Source organism: Quercus lobata, chromosome 1, assembly GCF_001633185.2.
Source record: "Quercus lobata isolate SW786 chromosome 1, ValleyOak3.0 Primary Assembly, whole genome shotgun sequence".
NCBI classification, from domain to species: domain Eukaryota; kingdom Viridiplantae; phylum Streptophyta; class Magnoliopsida; order Fagales; family Fagaceae; genus Quercus; species Quercus lobata.
In genome coordinates this window covers 24,742,437-24,765,293 of record NC_044904.1, presented here as the reverse complement: position 1 = coordinate 24,765,293, position 22,857 = coordinate 24,742,437, and the positions used below count along the sequence as shown (strand labels likewise).

Below are 22,857 nucleotides of genomic sequence, written 5' to 3'. Positions count from 1 at the left end.
TCGTGTCGTTCGTCAATTTGAGATGATCCAAGAAATTTCCGGCGATGTTGACACTGACACCGTGCTTCATGCCATTGATTTGAGGGGGAAGGTGGGCGTTGATTGGATGCGGAAACATGCTCTGCATATCATGCATTGGGGTAACCGCCTTCAACGGTGTTGTCAAGCAGTGCTTGGTGATATGCCTCCACAGCATTAGTACTTCGACTGGTTCAAAAGGGTGACTCGGAGGTTCATCGATGTTCCTGATGCTACATTGATTCTAATGGTAACTTCTCTACATCTTCTACATATTACCGTACTTCTTAGCATGAAACCACTATTTATAAAACATGATATATGTGGTCCAATGTATGCTTAGCATCAAAGAAGTAGCATAAAGCTGTTGTCTACTTAAGATTTTTTATAGAGAACTTTGTTCATTTACCTTATAGAGAACTTTGTTGATTTCAAAATCTAATTTCAAAATCGAAGGTCATATTTCTTATTTCAGCCTTTAGAGTTATGGTATACATTCTTCTTCCCATTCTTATAATTTTTTATTTTCTACTCATTTGAATTTTTAATTAGCATTTCTGTCTACATCTTTAATAGAAAAGATAATTTAAATTTAGTTAAAGGTAATACTTGGTCTCCCTATAATTTGCAATTCTTGCTAGTAGAACCAGTTACTGTTCAAACTATTATTTTATTATTCATTCGCATTGTTGATTTTGTATTGTATTACTATTATACTTGGTTTTTTCATGTGCAGATTGAAGGATACCTCCGTTTGTTGAGCCGTCACCTGGTGGGCACGGAGGACCACCAAGACATTATTGATGTGCTGATTGCAGTGCAGGCGATTGGCCGTGTACGACCTCCGGATCCTAAGGTCCCAAATGAGGAGGCAGCTACTCTTGCGGCAGCAGCTACTCAAGAGGCCAAGCACTACTGAAAGCCCAAACACGAGCACAGCTTCTACCAGACGTCTGCCTATTTGTACCCCTCGACTTGTCCCTACCCCTGATCTCCCTCCACCCACCCCACATCTATCCCTTAGCCCTACCATCCCTTCACCCACCCTACATCCATCCCGTAGTTTTACCATCCCTCCACCGACTCCACATCCTTGTCCTGGGTCTGACATTCGTCCACCCACCCCACGGTCATTTCCCGAGGTGTCACCCATTCCATCTTTTGACTTGGGTATTCATCTAACCCCACCTAACATGCAGCAGGACCCACCCTCTGACAATACGTCTATTGGCCCTTCATCAGCCATCGACCCACCCCATGTTCAGGTTGAGCATGCTAGTGGGTTACCTGCTCAACCAGAAGGTCGGCCGAAACGCATATCAAAGGCACCTCCTTGTGGGACAGGGGGCACAAACATGGACACAACGCTGGGCCCGAGACATCTGATAAAGGACATGCAAGACCTCCTCCTCATTATACGAGACGGCATAAGGTTCAAAAAAGGTAATTGAAATGATACATTTTCAAAGTTTATTTTACAATATATAAGCAGCTAAAAAGCATTCTTTGTTCTGATGGAAATTACTTAATCATTATGGTTTGTCCACTTGTTACTTTCATGAAGATGATGATGCTATGAAAAGGCTGGAAGCACTAAAATTCAAGTTCAGCACAATAAAAGTAGCAACAAATAACTTTTCTAATACCAATAAGCTTGGAGAAGGCGGATTTTAGGTCAATTTTGAAGTGGCTGGTAATGATTCTAACTTATTAATTTGTGATGTATTTAACTGTGGCCAATTAGAGGGGCTAAGCCTCATGAAGTTGGGGAGTTTGAAAATGTGTTGTATGATTATGTTGTTTATCAGGACCGTATCTATTTTTGAACTTTGCTCTGTACGTAGGGTCCAAGGAAACTGATGAAAAGGCTGATGAGGTTCTAAAGTAGGATATTTTGGATTGTTGGATGCCAGAAAATCACTATCGATGGACTGAATCTAAGTGTTAGACATTTCTAGATTTAGACCATCGATAGTGATTTTTTGGACTCCAACAACTTTAGAACCTCGTCAGCCTTTTCATCAGTTTCCTTGGACCCTACCTCTAAGGTCCACGAAAATGGAGGTGTATCATAAAAAGTCGGGTAGGTGTATTCAATTGATAAGTTTTGGTGGGGAAGGAGTTGGAGTTAGCGTTGTTGCTGATGAGGAAGTTGGGAGTGGGAAACTTGTTGCTGTTGCAACACCTAACAAGGTATGTAAAACGAGCTTGATGGGGCTTCACCCATTTTTACAATTGATGGTCTATTTTGTTATGTAAAGGGTACATGTTGTATTGTATTTAGATGTTCACATTATGCCTTAACCAATAGCTTGTTTTAGTTCTGTTCTCGAGGGGTCTTGATAAATTCTCCCGTTTCATGTTAAATGGTTGCTAGGTTATTTGCTATCGTAAATTACCTTCTGAAGAACAAAACAAAGACGTTTTGAGAAAGAAGAACTTTAAAGAAGCCATTGCCTTGGTGGAGGAACTTGAGTGTGATGGTGAATTGTCAAAGGATATGCTCTCCTTTGTTCATGCTCAAGTGGGGTTTCTATTGCTGTTTGGCCTGCATTTTGAGGAAGCAATAAATCAATTTTTGCTGTCAGAGACAATGCAGCCTTCTGAAAGATAAAGGTTGCATTTTCATCTCTTTATTTTCTTGGCTGTAGCAAGATGAGTGTCGACCCTCTGGTTTGAGAACTCCTATTCTTTGTGGTTTTCTTTATGCTTGTTTGGGCAAATTAACTTCCTATTGTTTAAAGTAAAACTTTATTAAAATTAAAAAACTAGAGTACGATGGACCCCAATTACACAGGCCTTGTACTAAGGATATCACTGAGAGTCACTCAAAAAGATGCATGAAGCAAATTACTATGTGTTATGGATGGTGCATGTGAGATATATGTCATAGTAAATTTTTTTATGTTGGAGGCACACAAATTATGGTTGGTCTCAATCTGGTGTAGATATATATCAGTTGGTTTGGAAGATGTAGATCTAATGTGTTTATATTGCTTTTCAATTGAAAAAGTTCTTTTCAGAAATTGTTGAAAATTTGTTTTGTTTTATTTTTTGTTTCTTTTTTTGGCACATAGTTGATCTGGTCCTACTATCAGACTGGTCTTTTTTCACTTATATAGCTAGTAATTGCAGAACTTGTTGGTGAAGCGGATGGAGCTAGCTCATCCATGCCTTGTCCCATCTATATTGATTGGTGACAGGATTGAAATCTGACTTGAATTTATTTGTTATGCAGTTTCATAAAGGCAAAAAGTGATGTATCTTTGGAAGATGTCAGCACACTTGTTGAGATAGGGTTGGAGTTGTTTAAAAACTCACAAAACAAGCTTTATGCCCAGGTGATCTATTGTCTCATGTGAAATATTTTCTCCTTGTACATATTTACTTTTACAATTTGTCTTTTCTGATATGATGTTCTGTTTGTGCTGATTAGGTTAGATGGGGAAATATCTTAGTAAGGGTACTTAATAAGTATCGGAAGAAGTTGTCCTTGAAAGTTCAATGGCGACCTTTGTACGATACTTCGGTTAATACACATTTCACAAGGCGAGTTTTAAGTATTCGCCTTCAAAATGTATTGTTTTCATTTATTCTTAGTTCAACGAAGTATTGCCATGATTTAATTGATTGGTTAAATTATGATAATTCATTATGAACACTCAATGGCAGCTCACCCCCCACCCCCAAATAAGAATGAGGCGAATGATGAGGTTATGTTGGATTGTTTATAAATAATCAATCCAAAAAAAGAAAAAGATATTTTATCATGAAATCTCCTATTTATGCACTAAAACTGTTTAGTGATTTTGAAGCTATTTTTTTGGATAAGTAATATGCAATTTATTGAAAAGAGGAATGTGTAGTGTACACAGGATGTATACATACAGTGAACCTGAAGAATTAAAATATACAAAAATTACAATCTAAAGGAAATAGAATCAATAAACTCTACAACAGAGCATGCATATAGTGCCAAATGTTCGGGCCCATTCAAACAACCTTACAAACAATGTTTTCAGCTCAATAAAAGAGAGAATGCCATCGTTAAATTTGTAGTTTTTCTTTTTCAAAATTACCCACATTAACCAAAGGGAAATCATTCCAATAAAAAAAAATCTGTATGACAAAGTAAATTCTTAATGATCCAAGGTCTCTAGCTTAAAGTCTTTCTCTTTGTTGTTGCTGTCATACGACTCATACTTCTTTGCATTCCCTTCAACTTAATATAGTTGTATTTTTCTTAACCTGTCAATAATTGCTTTTTTTTGCTTCACTGAATTACATATACACTATTTTTTGTCTTGTACTTCCTAGTTTTGGAAAATTTATATGCTGATGACTTAGGATTATTCATCTGTTACAGGGATACTGGTCCTGAAGGGTGGAGATTGAGACAGAGACATTTTGAGGCTATTACTTCCCTTGTTCGATCCTGCCGGAGGTTTTTCCCACCAGGTTCTGCCTTTGAGATATGGTCTGAGTTTAGGTCAGTGCTCTGAGGATCTCTCTCTTTGATTTTGTTGATCTGTCTAAAAGCCTTGAAGTTACTTTGGATTTCTTTGGCCATCAGTAGGTTCAATTTGATTTGGATCTTTTCAAAGTTACATATGGCATATATTTAATGTTTTTGACCTTTAGTTTTTTCATGGAGGCAGAATACACTAGAGTTTTAGTAATTTGTTTTATTAATAGCTACACCAAGTACACCAGACATTGTCTATGAAAATTCATGTTATTTTTGTGAAAATATTATTTTACTATTGTTTTTTTAATAATCTTAAAACAACCAAAATATTAGGTTTTAGAAATAATAAAAAAACTCAATTTGGTCACTTCAGTCTTGACTTTTTGTTAAACATCTGTACTCTTCTGCAGTCCCCGATGTTTAGCCTTTGATGATTCAGCAACAAAAAATAGGTAGCCTGAATAGAAATCAATTTGGTCAATGTAGGCTTTAAATCTCTTCAAACTTTGTTCTCTGTTTTCTTCTTCTTGTATTTTCTGGGTTTGCTCTATGTTCTTCATGCATAGAGTAGCCATTCGTATATATAACATTCTTACTTAAAAAAAAAAAAAAAATCTCTTCAAACTTTGTACTATACTGAATTTATAGTATTCATGTTAGGAATGTTAAGAAGTGGAGTCACTCGTCCCAATTGAATTGAATTTTTGGCGTGGTCATAATGGTGAAAGCTCTGTGTTCATTCTTTACTTTTTGTTTCTTACCATCTAATGTAACAAACCTGCAGATCTTTATTGGAAAATCCATGGCATAATTCATCATTTGAAGTATCTGGGTTTGTGAGACTGTTTCTTCCTACAAATTTAGACAACCAAGACTTTTTTACAAAGTAAGCTGCCATTTTTTAGTTGAGAATCCATAGCCAACCCCAAAAATTTGGGATTAAGGCTTGTGTTGTTGTTAGCAGCACATATTTTTGAGAACTCCTATTCTTTGTGGTTTTCTTTATGCTTGTTTGGGCAAATTAACTTCCTATTGTTGGCATGGCAATGACTGGATTAAATCGTGTATAGACCTGTGGGACTCGATGCCAAATTGCCAATTTTGGAATAGTCAATGGGCTGCTCTAGTAGCTCGTGTTGTAAAGAACTGCAACTCCATAGAATGGGAGTGTTTCTTACCCACACTTTTTGCCAGATACTTGAATATGTTTGAGGTGAGTGTATGAATTGTTTAAATAGTGTTGAATATGTATTGATACTGGTTACATACAGTGGTCCCTAGCATGTGGATATGAGTCTTGTAGTTGAACATGATTTTCTTCTAACTAATGCTTATCATAAAGAAAGTAGAAGTACATTTTGACAGAAATTGTAGATCCTTGATTGATTATGCATCAATAATGTCAAGCAATTAAATGATGTTTTTATTTGCTCCTACAAGATGGCCTAAAATAATTATAAGGCTCCATTTGTTTTATTGTAAAATGTTTTTTGATGTAAAATTTTTTCAGTTAGTGAAAGCATTTTCTTTTTTAGCGTTTGGCTGCATTTTTGAAAATGCTTTAGAAATTATTTTTCGGTGTTTGTTGCTAGATAAAATGTGGAAAATTTCCTCCATCACAAAATCTGTATATCCACAACCAAAACCTGTTACAGGACAAAACACCCAAATAGATCAAAACTCTACATATCCACAATACCCATCACTGATTGGCAGTAGGAAAATCCCAAACACCCATTACAGATTGGTGGAAAAATCCCAAAATCACAACACCCATAACAGATCATCTGCAGTGGCAGATTAGCAGACTGCTGATGGCCACCGCTTGCCCGCCAGCATTGACTGCCAAGCCTTTGCGCCTCAACAAACCCCAACATTTGACCACCAAGTGGATCAGAAAAAAATGAACCCTCTGCACCGATGATCACTGTGCCACCATGCCACTTCACCACTGTGCCACCATGCTAATGATCCCATGCCCCACAGCTGGCATCCTTTGGGTGTGAGAAGGAGAGCAAGGAGGATGTAGGTCTATGTGTGAAAGAATTGGGGGGGGGTGGGGGGGTTGTCTGTGTGAGAAAGAGTTTGGAAAATGTTTTACAAAAAAAATTGCCGTAAAACAATTTACAACTTTTACAAATGTGTTTTCCTCGTCAACTAAAAATATTAACGGTTTGACCAAGGTTTTTTACACACCCAAAAATTCTTAAAATGTTTTATGGAGTACATTTAACTATGAAATGGAGCCTAAGACTTACTGCTGCTGCTGCTACTGTTAATAAGAATTACTGTTATTATTGTTGTTGTTGTTATTGCCATATTATTGTTATTATTATTATTATTGTTACTACACACACTTATATGCCTTCACCCAATCTGTCAACCACAGGTTCCTGTGGCAAATGGAAGTGGATCATATCCTTTTTCTGTGGATGTTCCCCGAAACACAAGGTTCTTGTTCTCCAATAAAACAGTCACCCCAGCAAAGGCCATCGCAAAAGCTATTGTAAGACTTTTGCACTATGGCCTACATTTTACTCTTTGCATGAAGTGGTCCCCATTTGGATGGTTCCTAAGATGTTGGTATATATTTTATAATTTTGGTGGCAGGTGTATCTATTCAGACCTGGTAGTTTGATTCAAGATCAGTTTGAGAAATTGGTCAACCTCTTGGAACAGTTTGTTGACTCATATTCTCATACACATTTTATTTTATTTTTCTAAGCGTGTGAGTTGGTAATAAAAACTGTCAGTTCTTTACTGGTGTCTGTTGTTGTAGATATTACCATCCCTCCAATGGTGGTCGTTGGACTTATTCATTGGAGCGATTTTTGTTCCATTTGGTAATACAATTTGAGAAACGCCTACAGCATGAGCAACAGTAAGAATTTCCTGCATGATGATATAAATCTGTTCTTCATGCTTTAGCACATTTTTATTCTTTCTACTAAAGTACTGTTACTGCAGGAACACAGAAAACAGTAGACAGCCCGAACTGCTTCTTGGAAGATCAGAAAGGACGTATTTCATCAATGTGGTGCTGAAGTTAATTGATCGTGGTCAATATAGCAAGAATGAGCATTTATCCGAGACAGTTGCTGCAGCAACTTCTGTTTTGTCTTATGTGGAGCCCTCTTTGGTTCTTCCTTTTGTGGCATCTCGATTCCATATGGCCTTAGAGACGGTAAGTAAGTTTGTATCATTTATTTCATTACATCACAGAATTGTTGAAACTTAAAATGATTGTCTGCAGTTTTCCTGATGGAAAACACCTGTGCATTTGTGAAACAATGTCCTATTAATAGTATTGTTCACCCCTTTAAGTTTTGCTTGTTTCATCACATTAACTTCTCTTTCACCAATGTTGTGTCTAGTCAGATGACTGCCACCCACTAGCTGAAAATTGCTGTAATGTCAGTAGCATTTGTTGGGCGTTCACTATTTCTCACCTCCCAATCAACTTCAGTAGAATCAGTTGAAAGTGGTGATGAGTTCACTGATCTTTTGATGGTTTCATTGTCCAATGTATTACTTGGAATGGATGCCAATGATCCTCCTAAAACCTTGGCAACCATGCAACTAATTGGCTCCATTTTTTCCAATGTAAGCACACAAGCCCGTAATATTCTTAGAATACTCAATTATTATTGCCCTTATAACCATGAATAAATGCTTTTACTAATCCATTTATACTTGCAGTTGGCTTATTTGGATGATAACATAGACGAGTCGTCATTCCTGCCTATGATTTGTTTTTCTGAATGGCTTGATAAATTCTTATGTCGCCTATTTTCCTTGCTTCTGCACTTGGAACCCAGCAGTGTTACGTTAGTATTAACATTCAGTTCTTCCATATCTTCTGTTCTACATTTCTATTATGTATTGGAATAATTGGTTACTGCTGCTGCAGGAATGAAGGCCTACATTCGTCTGCAACATCAGGAACTTTTCTCGTTGAGGATGGTCCTTACTACTATTGCATGCTTGAAATCTTGCTTGGGAGACTTTCAAAATCCCTGTATACTCAGGTTTAGTTCTGGTTAATGATATTCAATTCAGTTCTTTTTGAATTTTAGAATCTCAATCAAAGATGTTCTTATTACTTTTCCTCATGCTCCTAACAGGCTTTAAAAAAAGTTTGTAAGTTTGTGAAGACAAATATCCTTCTGGGGGCAATTGCTGAGGTTGGACTGCTTTGTTGTGCATGTGTGCATTCAAACCCAGAAGAGGCAGTTACTCACCTTATTGAGCCCATTTTGTCCTCTGTTATCTCCTCTTTAGAAGGAGTGCCAGTTACAGGATTTGGAGGAAGAGGAACTTCTAAGTCCTCTGTTTCAATAAAGGTGCTTCTCCCATGTATGGTGTGTGTTATATGTTTTCACGTTGAACCTAAGTTCTTTTGAAATTTGAATTGGTTTCTTTCCAGGCAAAACCCACTCTTTCTCCTGCTCTTGAAACATCAATTGATTATCAATTGAAAACACTATCAGTTGCCATCAGTTATGGGGGTCCTGCCTCTTCTCCGTTACAAGGATCAGTTTAAGGAAGCTATTGTTTCTGCTTTTGAGGGAATGACTTATCTACAGGACAGATTCTGTCTTTATAGACTCTGTCAGATGTACTCCACCTATACATATGTATTACTTAGAGTCTTACATGTGCTTGACCTTTAATTTTCTTTATATGTTCAGTTACCATTTACAGAAGTAAGTTGCGTTTGGTGGTAAATCCAAACAACCTTAGGTGGTGAAGTCTAAGGTTTACTGTGGGGTTAATCTAGGTGGGAAGCCTAGGTTGTCTTGCATATTGTCTCAGTCTAAAACTGCTTGGATTTAGAAATTCTTTCTGCGTGGGGGGGGTTCGTAGTTTCTTCATTGAGTCCAAATTTTTTCAATTAGTAGTAGAGGAAGGGGGCCGTTATTTCTTGTTAAGGATTTTTGTGAGGGGTAAATTCTTTATGAGGTCTGTTTTTATGGGCAAGAATGCAGCCCAATGGCTGATGTTTAACATTGAAAACCTTGTCGTTGGGGAGAACTCCAAACAGTTTTTTACTTTTAGAGAAGGTGGCACTGCTTTTACTCTTCAATGGAGCTCTAACTCCTCTGGTCAGTTCTTGCTACTGACTGAGCTCAAAGCTGGTGGGCCTAGAAGGTCGCTTATTATTCCGGAAGGCAAAGGCAGAAATGGTTGGAGGGCTTTTGGTCTGGAACTAAGAAAATTGTTGAACCCTTCTCATTATGCGGAGGGTGGTAAAGGTCTTCCTAAGTTCATTCCTCAGGTGCGGAGGCATAACTTGGAGGCCCAATATTCTAGAACTTTTGCTGATGTTGTGCAAGGTTTTCACGGAAGAACAGAGGATAGAAAGAATCTAAAGCAACTAGGATTCACAGCCAAGGGGAAGGTTACTCAGCTAGGAGAGGAGAAAATGGAGTTGAATCTGAGAATTGCAGGGGCTGAAGTAAGGGATTTTCCGGTGGATAAGTCTGATAAGAAGGAGGTGGTGGGAGGGGTGAGGAGGGAGCAACGTATTAATGAGGTAGTAGAGGTAGGTGAGCAATTTCTGGCAGATAGGATACGTTTCCCAAGTCCAAGTCTGTGTTTGAATTCAAAAAATTATGAAAAGGGGAGGAGGAGTGAAGTTTGGAGATCTTGCTGGACAGGGAGAAGTCTTGTCGTGGAGGTTGATGTGACAGGGAGGAGGCAGGTTTTCTGGGTTAGAAAGAAAAGAGGAGATATGAAGATCAGAAGGGATGTACGGGCAGGAGATTGGAAATGCAATGGAGAAGCTTCTAAGACCCTTAAATGGGTTCCACGGGGAACCAACCAGGCTGCAATTAACCCAGCTTTGGGCCTAGGTTCTAGCCCAGTGTTGACTGAAGCTGGTGTGGGCCATTTTCAGTCAGTTTTCTCAGGCCCAAGTCATTTTGAAGTGGGTGAGAGCTCTCTGACTGGAGAAAGTGTACAAGCCCAGCCCCCATGGACACTGGCGCCCCCATTCTGCCCTTCGATCTCGTGCCAGTCTCCAGTGCGCAGCAGCCTCGTTGGTGGCCGACGGCCCATTCTCCACCGGTACCAGCTCCGATGAGCCTGGGTTACCCGGTTCCAGCTTCGACGAGCCTGGGTTTCCCGGTTCCAGCTCCGACGAGCCTCCGGTTATGGTCGAAGGCTCCTCCGCTGCCGGAACTAGCGCCGTCGTGCCCTTGTTACCACCGGGCAAGGTCGCCGGAACTTTCTTTGTCGGAAATAGCTCCGATGTTCCCTTGGGGACATCGGGTAAGTCTATCAACGGGTTTTCCAGGCCACCGGTTGAATGCTTTTTAGCTGATTTCTTCTTGAGCTTATACCGGGCTGGTCTTGTGATATTGGGTAACAATGTTGGGGACAGAGGTGGCTGGGAGAGTTATGCCATTGTTAGGACGGAAGCTGTCCTTGATATAGAGAAACCCAATCTGGCAATGACACCCTCAAAGACAGTATGTGTTGTCCCTGGGGTGAGTGCTTTGGCGGTGGAAGGATTGATTAGTCCAGACATGGGTTTGGGTGGAGAGGAAAGTTTATCTATACCTCTGTTGTCTAACACTCCCTTTGGATTACCTATATCAGCTGAATTGAATTGTTGTAATGAGAATGTGGAGTGTGAGAATATGTTGGATATTTCTAGATGGGTTAAGAACAGGCTTCCTAGTTTTAGTAAATTGGTGGGGCTGCCTTTGAGCCGGCATGAGGATTTATGCATTGCTTTGTTACAAAAGATTGAGAGGGAGACGGAGGCTGCCAAAGTGTCGACCAGGAAAGTAACAGCTTCTAGAAAAGTTGTCATCTATAAGGATAAGGGGAAGAGAGAGCTGAGGAATTTGCAATCTTCGGTTAATTATGATGGCAGGTAGTGTGCTGGCTGCTAAGCTATTTTATTAGTTGGGGAATTCAAGTCTTTATGAATTTAAAAATTCTTTCTTGGAATGTTAGGGGTCTGAATGACTTTCGAAAACGTTCGATAGTGAAAAATTTACTGCGTAATTGGAAGTGTGATGTTATCTGCCTTCAAGAAACTAAGCTCTCTGGTATGGACAGACAGATGGTTGGCAGCCTATGGAGTTGTCCTTTTGTGGATTGGGTGGCTTTAGATGCAGTCCAGACGGCTGGTGGGGTGTTGTTGATGTGGGATAGTAGGGTTTTAGAGAGGTTGGAGCTTTTGGTGGGTTCTTTTTCTGTGTCTGTTCGGTGGCAAGGGTTGGGAGACGGCCTCATTTAGGCGTGTTCTGGGGTCTATGGCCCAGTTGATAACAATGCGAGGGGCCTAATGTGGGACGAGTTGGTCGGTGTTCATCATTTCTGGAACGTCCCTTGGTGTTGTATCGGGGATTTTAATATTGTTCGTTTCCCTAGCGAACGGTTGGGAAATTCTCGTCTTACTCCGGCTATGGAATTGTTTTCAGAGTTCATTCAGGATCTTAATTTGATAGACTTGCCTTTGGAGGGAGGGAGCTATACTTGGTCTAGCGGATCGAATCAGTCCTCGATGTCTAGGTTAGACAGAGTTTTGGTGTCTCCCGATTGGGAGGAACGTTATCCGGATGTGACTCAACGGATTTTACCTCGCCCTATTTCAGACCATTTCCCTATTCTAGTAGAGATAGGGGGAATGGCGAGGGGGAAAAGCCCTTTTCGGTTTGAGAACATGTGGCTAAAGTCGGAAGGGTTCATTGATAGAGTGCATTCTTGGTGGAATCGGCATTCTTTCTCTGGTACTCCTAGTTTTGTGTTTGCCAGAAAACTAAAGGCTTTGAAAGAAGACATCGTTCAGTGGAATCGGTTGGAGTTTGGTCATGTCGGACGCAAAAAGACTCAGCTATTAGAGGCTTTGAAGTTATTAGACGCCAAGGAAGGGGAGTTTGGCCTCTCTGATGCTGAGTCATGTGAGAGAGTTGCGGTGAGATCTGAAGTTGAGAAACTTCTCTCCTTGGAGGAAATTTCTTGGAGACAGAAATCTAGGATGCTATGGATTAAGGAAGGAGATAATAATACTAAATTTTTCCATAAGGTGGCTAATTCCCGTAGAAGGTTTAATCATCTGAGTTTTTTGGAGGTGGATGGGGTGATTTATGAAGAGGAATCCGAGGTGGCTGCCCAAGTAGTAAACTTTTATAAAAATTTGTATCAAGAGACAGAGGAATGGAGGCCTTTTGTGGAAGGTTTGGAGTTTGATCAGATAGATGGGTCGGAGAGGGGTTGGCTTGAAAGGAGATTTGAGAAGGAGGAGATTCTTCTAACTGTGAATGAGTTGGCTGGAGATAAAGCTCCAGGTCCAGATGGTTTTTCTATGGCTTTTTTCCATCATTGTTGGAGAGTGGTGGAAAGTGATGTTCTAGCAGTTTTTGAGGAGTTCTATCATCATAGTAAGTTTGAGAAATCTTTGAACGCTACCTTTTTAGCCCTTATTCCTAAGAAGAATGATGCTTCTAATATTCGAGATTTCAGGCCTATTAGCTTGGTGGGGAGCTTGTACAAGATCTTGTCTAAGGTTTTGGCTAATCGTTTGAAACGGGTTTTAGATCAATTGATTTATGAGTCTCAGAATAGTTTTGTGGGAGGTAGACAGATTCTTGACTCAGTTCTTATTGCCAATGAGTGTGTTGAAAGTTGAGTAAAGAGTAAGATCCCGGGGGTGATTTGTAAGCTAGACATTGAGAAAGCTTACGATCATGTGAATTGGGAGGCCCTTCTAGATCTTTTGAAGAGAATGGGCTTTGGGGAGAAGTGGTGTAGATGGATTCGCACTTGTATTTCTACTGTCCAGTTTTCTATTTTGATTAATGGGGCTCCAGCTGATTTTTTTGGGAGTTCGAGGGGATTGAGACAAGGAGACCCTCTTTCTCCAATGTTGTTTTTGGTCATGATGGAGGTCTTAAGTAGGATGTTAAAAAAAGTTGAAGGTGCTGGCTTGATCAGGGGTTTTAAGGCTGTTGGGAGACGGGGTGAAGGGGACTGTGTCTCGCATCTTCTATTTGCGGATGATACTATCCTGTTCTGTGATGCGGAAATAGAGCAGATCCTTCATGTGCGGATGCTTCTCCTTTGTTTTTAGGCTGTGACAGGTTTGAAGGTTAATGCCTTGAAGAGTGAGATGGTTCCAATAGGGGAGGTTAATAATGTTCACACCTTGGCAGAGATTCTTGGTTGTCGGATTGGGTCTTTGCCTATGACCTACCTTGGTATGCCGTTGGGGGCTTCCCATAAGTCCCCTTCTATTTGGAATCCTATCTTGGAGAAAATTAATAGGAAGTTGGCCGGGTGGAAGAAGTTGTATTTGTCTAAAGGAGGTAGACTAACGCTTCTTAAGAGTATGCTCTCTAGTCTTCCTACTTACTATTTATCTCTTTTTACTATCCCCTCGCATGTGGCTAATAAGATTGAGAAGATCCAGAGGGACTTCTTGTGGGGGGATTCGAAGGTTCATTTGGTGGGGTGGGATAAGGTGTGTGCTCCTAAGGCGAATGGAGGTTTGGGGATAAGGAAGTTAACTACTTTTAATAGAGCCTTATTAGGAAAATGGTTATGGCGGTATGGGGTTGAGGAGACTCGTCTTTGGAGGAGGGTCGTAGCTTCGAAGTTTGGGGAAGAGTGGGGGGGATGGTCTTCTAAGTTAGGTAGGGGTGTTCATGGATGTGGTCTATGGAGAAGTATCCGAAAAGGTTGGGAGGTTTTTAGCAAATATATCCGGTTTGAGGTAGGGGAAGGGAATAGAGTGAAGTTTTGGACAGATCAGTAGTGTGGGGACTTACCTCTCCACCTATCCTTCCCGGTAGTGTATGGGATTGCCACTAATAGAGAGGCTTCTGTGGCATTGTCTCTCGAACGGTTGGGGACCGAGGCACGAAGAAGCTGGAAGGTTCTTTTACTTAGGGATCCTAATGATTGGGAGGTGGGAGATGTGGATGATTTCCTTCACACCTTGGCTTCTAGCTTACCTCAATCTGAACAAGGTGACCGTATGATATGGAAATTGTCGAAGAAAGGAGATTTTAACATACGCTCGTTCTACGATAGGCTTCGAAGCCCCTTGCCTATTATCTTTCCTTGGAAAGGTATTTGGAAGCTTAAGGCTCCTACGCGCGTCTCTTTCTTTGTTTGGACTGCAACTTGGGAGAAGATTCTTACAGGAGACATTCTGCGAAGTAGAGGCTTTGATTTTGTTGACTGGTGCATTATGTGTCGTTGTAATGGGGAGACGGTGAATCATTTGCTTCTCCATTGTGAAAAAGCTTATCAGTTGTGGAGTTTGGTGTTTAGATCCTTTGGGATTTCTTGGGTCTTGCCTAGATCGGTTGCAGATATGCTTTTCAGTTGGTGGAATTGGTTTGGAAAGCACTCCTCTAGCATTTGGAATTTAGCTCCGATGTGCCTAATGTGGTGTATTTGGAAGGAGCGAAATTGGCGGACTTTTGAGGACATGGACAAATCTGATGACCAATTGCTTGCTTATTTTTGTGGTTCTCTCTTTGATTGGTCTAGGGCTTGGGGACTCACCTCTAGTGACTCTCTCCCTTTGTTTCTTAGTTCTCTTCTTTGTATTTAGCTCTTTGTTGTTTTCCGTTTGTTTTCTAGTCTTTTTCTTCTTCTTTTTGTTTCTTTCTCTGTACTCTTTGCCCTACCTTATGTTTTCATGGGGTAGTTTCTTGAATATACATCTCTCTTATTTATCAAAAAAAAAAAAAAAATGTTTCTGCTTTTGATTCTCCATCTTGGAAGGTCTTGTATTTATCCTGTTGTTGATTAAAATACCTGCTCTTGAGGCTTGTATCTGTGATTCTTTCTCTTATTTATTTATTTATTTATTATTATAAAATCTCACCCTTCAAGAATTTTTCGGTCATTTGACAGGTCAATGGTGCTGGTGATCATCTTCTCCGTTCCCTCCTTGGTAGCCTGATTCTTTATTATCTTATTGATCGGTACAAGTATGTTTTCCTCTTTCCATTAGTGGTTGTATTTAAATGCTTATTAATTTAATTTCTTTATTTGAAAATGTAATCCTCAAAATTCTGGTTTCTAAGGTGCATCTTCCGTCACCCTGTGGCTCAACGGTCATCTATACAGCTTGAAGATTGTGTATACATAGAGAGGAGATAGGGAGGGTGGATGGCGATGGCATCCATATTTTTCATTTTTGCTGTTCCATCTTAAGTACATTTTTGTAAAGATCAGGTAGATGTAATATAAAGTGCTGGTGCCTAGGTAAAACCTCAAACCAGCCACTATTGATGTGAGTTTGCTGGTATTTAATGGAGGTAACAAATTGTCTAGTCACTGAAAAAAAAAAAATAATTACCCCAAAAAAGAAAAAAATTTATAATAGAATATTTAATTTTTTTGTAGTTAAATTGTTGTTCATGTTGGTGGCTAGGTAACCTTATTCTAGCCAATGTGTTAATGATTTTTCGTATCCTTGATATATGATTCATGGTGGTACATTGATGTTGGTCATTAAAACTTTGAAATGATGCGTCATATAGGTGCCTCTGCCAAGTTCAAACTTCATGCTTCTCACACTTACTAAGAATGTGGCAAGAGTAGCTTCTTGTGTCCATATGGAAACTGAACCTACCAAAGCAAAATAATGTTATCGAGATTCCAGAGCATTTGGTGGAAGCTACGTACTGATTTCATGCCATTGAAGAATAGGTGGTGCGTGAAAGACTCAAAAGCACATACTATAATTAGTAGTCGGGGACGTTTTTATTGCTATTTTAAAGAGCAAAATAATGTAAACCAAAGAACAATTATTGGTAGATTGTTGTAAATGTGATGGGGCTGTGTGAATGCATGCAAAATTAGACACTGGCGTTTTTGTGGTATGAATGAAAGTAGACATAATGGAACATCTTCGACCATAGGTATTGAGAGGTGTGAATCTTACTCAATGGGTAAATGCAATATTGTTATGACATTTGTGTAACAATATTTGTGTAAGAGGAATGTTGTATTAAATCATGTATTTTTAGACAAACATTTTTGTGGTATGCATAAAAATAGATGTAATACATTTTCGACCATAGGTGTAGAAAGATTTCACCAATTTACAACATCTACCAATAATTGTTCTTTGGTTTAAAATATTTTGCTCTATTCGTAAATAAACGATTTCAGTAATTTACGAAAATGCTGCTCAAATGGAAATCGAGTTTCAAAGACTCGATTTCCACTGGGATTTTTCAAAACTATTTACGGCCAAAAAAAAATTTCCCAATGGAAATCGAGTTTCTAAAACTCGATTTCCATTCGGGTGGCGTATTCGTAAATAAACTGCTAACCCAATTTACGAAAATGCCACTCAAATGGAAATCGAGTCTCAAAGACTTGATTTCTAATGGGATTTTTGGTGCCAACCCGAGAGTTCAAAACTATTTACGGCCAATGCCATTGCAAAAAATTTCCTAGTGGAAATCGAGTTTCTGAAACTCGATTCCCATTTGAGTGGCATTTTTGTAAATTGGTGTTGTAGTTTATTTATGAATATGCCACCCAAATGGAAATCGAGTTTCAGAAACTCGATTTCCATTGGGATTTTTTTTTTTTTTTTTTTTGGCAGCTACTCCTGCAGCAGTAAACCAAAATTAGTTTTCCCTTCCCCTGCAACAGTGCAATTGATCTAAAACACATCACATGGTCAGCAGTAAACAAGTAGATACAAGCATAATCACCAATCAAGGAGAGAGTACATTAGATGCAAACAATCGGATTCAAACAGTTACTATTCATGGGCATTATAGTTGCCCTCTTAGCACACAAAAACATTCAATACATTATCATCGCTTCAAACAAGGCCGCTGTGGTTGAAGTTGCCAAAGTAGTAGCTACATTGCCAATGCCATATCATTGCATTACAGGCAAAAGCTGCACAACGCAACTAATGTAATGAGTACAATGGATAGCAAATGTTCAATTACAACAACATTTAGCAATAAACAAAATAATAACTAAGTCAATACAACATAGTCTACATAGTCGTCTAGGACTTGTCCATATTGATACATTATACGCTACATAGTCACCTACAACTTGTCCATACTGATACATACGCTACATAGTCACCTACAACTTGTCCATACTGATACAACATAGTCTATATAGTTGCCTAGCACTTGTCCATATCGAAGATAACCACAAGTCCCACGTATAATGCCATTCCAAAATCTAGTCTCCGCTCGCCTGACAAACATTAAAATACGGTTGTTAGTTTCCAAATGTGAAGAACAAAAACCAAATGACATTATGAGCATATTATATAAAAACAGTGACAACACTTGCCTAGTTTGCAGCATTACCACTTGTCGAAGCCCCACGGGAATTGGGACAGCATCTGCGGTTATGCCCCTCTTGATGACACACTCCACATCGCTGCCTTGGTTGAATCTCCCTCAAGTCCGGATCTTCCCTCTGGCTTCCCCATTCTCGTCGTACCCCATCCATTTCATTCCTTAATCTTGACTTCACAGGACGACCTTTGCCCCGCAACAGCTGTGGGTTAGGCACACTCCGTGGTCCGCGAACGTCCCTCCACAATGACTCTGATTTTGGCACCACAAAATGATGTGAATATGTCTGAATGACATTGTTCAAACTGTAACATGGGTCAATATAGCTGGTCGCATCGAGGTGCAAACCTTTAAGAACTTTAATTGCATGTGAACAAGGGATCTTCAAGTTTTGCCACTTTCCGCAACCACATGTTTGCTCAATTACGTGCACTTCATGACTGTGGTTTCCCCTTCCACCTCTATGGTCGTTGTACAGGGTAACCACTTGATATACACCAATTTCATGATTAAAATTCCTCAGAGTGTGTCTTGTGGTTTTCTGCTCATTTTTGTTATAGATCTCCATTACATAATCACTCTACACCTTACCTTGAGAGAGATCAGAAGTAATTTTTTTATGTCGATCATAGAAATATGCAACAAGTTTGGACCAAGTGACTCAACCATTGCAGCAATGGGCAACTGCGGGCACCTTTAAGTACCCTATTAAAACACTCAGAGATATTGGTTGTCATTACCCTGTAACGTCTTCCACCATCCTGTGACTGGGTCCATTTCTCAACATCCTCACTCATTAGATATGTGTATGGCATATAACATAGGATGTGGCGATCAGTAGGGTCTACACCCCTCAGTAAATTAATTTCGGCCTCCTTAATGGTTTTCATTATGGACTCAAATTTCGCTTCATGAGTCACATATCCAACTTTCAAGGCCAATGCCTTTAGAGTCGGGTCCTCAAATTTTGTGTTGAAGTTGCTAGCAACATGTCAAAGGCAATATCGGTAATATACCTGTTCTCTTCCGTCCTTACCTCTAGGCCACTCTCGAATGACGCATTTGATACCTTTATGTCAGTCAGAAATAATGCAAATGTCATCCTTAGGTATGACATGCTCTATGGAAGTCCTGAGACACTCTAAAAACCAACCCCAACTAGGCCCTGACTCCTTGTCCACAACAGCAAAGGCGAGAGGCAAAACCTTTTGGTTAGCATCAATTGCCATTGCAATCATCAACACCCCTTTGTATTTACCATACAAATGAGTCCCATCAATACTGATCACTGGCCTGCAATATTTGAATGCAGCAATGCAGGGAGCGAATGCCCAATATACATAGCGCAGTAACGCAGTACCTTCGTATGGCCTAGGTATAGTGTGATAGCTGTACTGGGTACCTGAGTCCTGATCCAAGTATGCCAACAACAACTTTCGCAACCTTTGGTAAGACTCCTCCCAATCTCCAAATATCTTAATAATTGTCTTTTGTTTTGCATCCCATACTTTATAGTAAGAAAACTCATGATTATACTTAGTACGTATGATCTCCCAGAGCTCATCAATACGAGCAATGTGATTTTGTCGCAATTTTTCCACAATTTCTGATGCAACAAAATTAGAATCCATCATTTTACCGTCTTTTTACAGGCCAAAGGGTATACAAGTGTGTGGACCCATATAAGACGTGACCACCCACAGACCATTAAGTTTAGCCTTCATAAATGTCCCAACGTACCACTTATAGTTGTCGTCAGCACATGTGGCGTACAATTTAGTTTTGCTCGACCTCCGGGTTATAAAATTTCTATTATCATTTGCTGCGTATATTATCAATGCATGCTTCACCGCCGATTTATTTGCAAAAGTCAACTCTTTAGAAAAATACATCCCATCTTGCCAAGTACAAACAAATGGTACTAATAGAGGTGAAGGATCAACCATATTTTCCAAGTATTTGCGTAGAATGAGTCGGCAGGAGGTCTGTAGCCAGTGGTCGTATTTGTATCACGCTGGATGCCAATATCATCGTCTGCATCACCTTTATCATGGTACTCCATATTTTCCTCTTCAAAATGGGGAATGACTTCATGGTCATCCACATCGTTCTCAAAGTCGCCTCGCTCAATCCTCTCTTCATACTCATCCACACCATCAATATTTTCACCATCATTCGCAACATGATCTTCGTCTTCGTCTTCGTCTTCGTCTTCCTCCTCTAAATGTGTCTCTTGACAATGGAGGGTTTCACCAATATTGACAACATGATCTTGAGATGGGAGTATATAGCCTCCCATTGTATACCCTCCCATTGCAGTGCATCCATCATCAAGGGCTGTAAATTGTAAAGACGTAGTTGTTTGTTACACCATCTCAGTATCAACTTCCGCAACCGGCTCTGAACTTATGTACAACTCAGCAGCATTTACTTGGGGCATTTTATGGATCCTATTAAACATCATCTTCACATGTTTGTCTTCTTTGATCGCCATACACCCGTAATTTATCCATTCATGTAGGATTTTTTGTGGGTAATGATAAATAATCTTGATGTCATACCAAGCAGAGTTCAAATTCAATTCGTCCATTATTTTCAACTTCAAATCATTCAACGTCTTCAACTTATGACGTATCATCATAGGGTAGCATTGGATACCCCGCCCTGTAAATGGAAATCCCTCAATCCCTCCAGGATTGTCAAGGGGTCCACCGTAGTATACATTTATATCAATATTCTTTAGATGTTGTGAACTTATTAGAGAGTCAAGTATAATATGTTAGCAACATATTTTATCTCTTTCATTTAACATCAATTACAAAACCTTTTCTATCTACTCAAAGTACAAAAATTACAACTTCTCACCCCACAATTGCATATACTCACCCTACATCACATACAAACACACTCAATCATTATTATTTCGTACTCAAACAAATAAAAAAACTAAAGACAAAACTCACCCCCATTACAAAATTTCAACTTAGCTCTAACTAATATAAATAAAAATATCAAACCAAACAATAAGAAAAATAGTCATGATAAAAGCCTAACAATACAAATATATATCTATAATATTTTTTACTTGTTATAAAATCCTAGCAAATATATACATTAACTTGCAAAAATAGTCATGATAAAAGCCTAACAATACAAATATATATCTACAATATTTTTTTACTTTGTATAAAATCCTAGCAAATATATACACTAACTTGCAAAAATAGTCATGATAAAAGCCTAACAATACAAATATATACCTAAATATATTTTTTACTTTTTATAAAATCCTAGCAAAATATACACTAGCAAATATAAAATCCTAGCAAATATAACTTGTTACAAACCCCACATTTGCATATTCACATACAAACACACTCAATCATTATCATTTGTTTCCAAAATAAAAAAATAAAAAATCATTAATTATACTCAAAAAAAAAAAAAAAACTAAACACACAACTCACCCCATTACAAACCTTCAAATCATTCTATCAAAAATATAAAAAACAATATCAAACCAAACAAAAAAATTAGTCATGATATACATACCCATAAAAAAACCTAACAATGTATATATATATTATATATGTCACTAACAACTAGAGAGATTGAGAAACCTTACCTGACATGAGCATGTGAAAATATGGAGGGTGAGTTTGATTTGAAGTTTGTAATGGGGTGAGTTTTGTATGAGAGTGAAAGAGAGAGACAGATAGTGAGAGCTGCTGCTGAATGTGTAATGAAAATGACTAAGAGAGGAAGGCCACAGCTAGCTGAATGTGTATGACACTAGAGAAACCTACAATGAGTGAGAGAGCATGTGCAAACTGCAAAGGTTCTGCTGACTCCCAAGAAACCCAGACCAGACAACCAGCTGCAACTGTGGGACCCAGACATGACCAGACATGATAAAAAGACCAGAGTTACTACATTTCAAAATCGAGTTTTTAAGACTTGGTTTCACTTTTAGTAAACCGAGTCTCTGAGACTCGAGATCCATGTGGCCAAATCCCAGGTGGCGTGTCCATGTGGAAATCAAGTCTCTAAGACTCGATTTCCACATGGACACGCCATGTGGGATTTGTGCACATCAGAATTCAAAAGCCGAGCCTCAAAGACTCGATTTTGAGGCCCAAAATCAAGTCTTTGAGGCTCGAGATGCTAGTAATTTATAATGTTTCCAAACCGGGTCTACTAACTATATACTTACGATTTTATGGCCATTTGGTCATTTTGGCCCCTTGCGAGGGTAAGTGGAATTTTCGAAATTGGGATTTTCCTAAAGACGTAGTAGTTTCTGTTTTTCAAACTTATGGTTTTCTAAGGAAATAAGAGAGCTACTTGTATTATAAAAATTTGTTAATTATCTTGTTATGACGTTGTGGAAGATTTTAATAGACATTTTACCAAGAATGCTTGTGGGACGAGCTAAATTTTAACTTGTATGTGAATGTCTTCTTCGATGAGGCATTTCAAGTGTGTACATGTTTGTAGAATCTAATTGCTCAAATTCCATTTGATTTTCTACAAGGAATTTTTGCTCATTTTAGTCATGATGTTTTGAGAAATTATCAGAGTTGGTGATTATGAATACTTTGCTCATGATGTTTTGTTTTTGCATATATATCAGAGCCATTGCCTCATGATGCAACGGAGATTCAGATACATCAGTATGCCCGGTGCTATATTTTAGCGCTACTAGGATAAGCTTTTCATAGACAAGTCGGGAGATGGGGTGTATCTGATGTTCTTGGAGTTCCTACGGAACCTTTGTGATCCGCCACAATTTAGTTCGGATAGTGTTTGCCTGGCATGGTTGTACAGAGAGGTGTGTCGGGCAAGTCATAAAGATCATTCACAGATTGGTGGAGCATTGCAATTGGTCCAATATTGGGCATGGGCAAGGTTGCCATTCCTGTGCCTGAATATAGAGCCCCCACCTACGTCAGAGCTGTTTTGTGTTGATGGATACATGTTTGAGAACAAAATTTTCTTGTTTGCCATAATAAGTTGTTATCAGACTCTTACTTTGGATGTAGTTTTATTTGGATG

At 39.1% G+C, this 22,857-nt stretch overlaps 1 pseudogene; it reads left to right on the top strand.

The window, feature by feature from the left end:
* Nucleotides 1-2,076: 2,076 nt before the first annotated feature.
* On the top strand, nt 2,077-15,753 carry LOC115951337 (annotated as a pseudogene).
* The last annotated feature ends 7,104 nt before the right edge of the window (nt 15,754-22,857 follow it).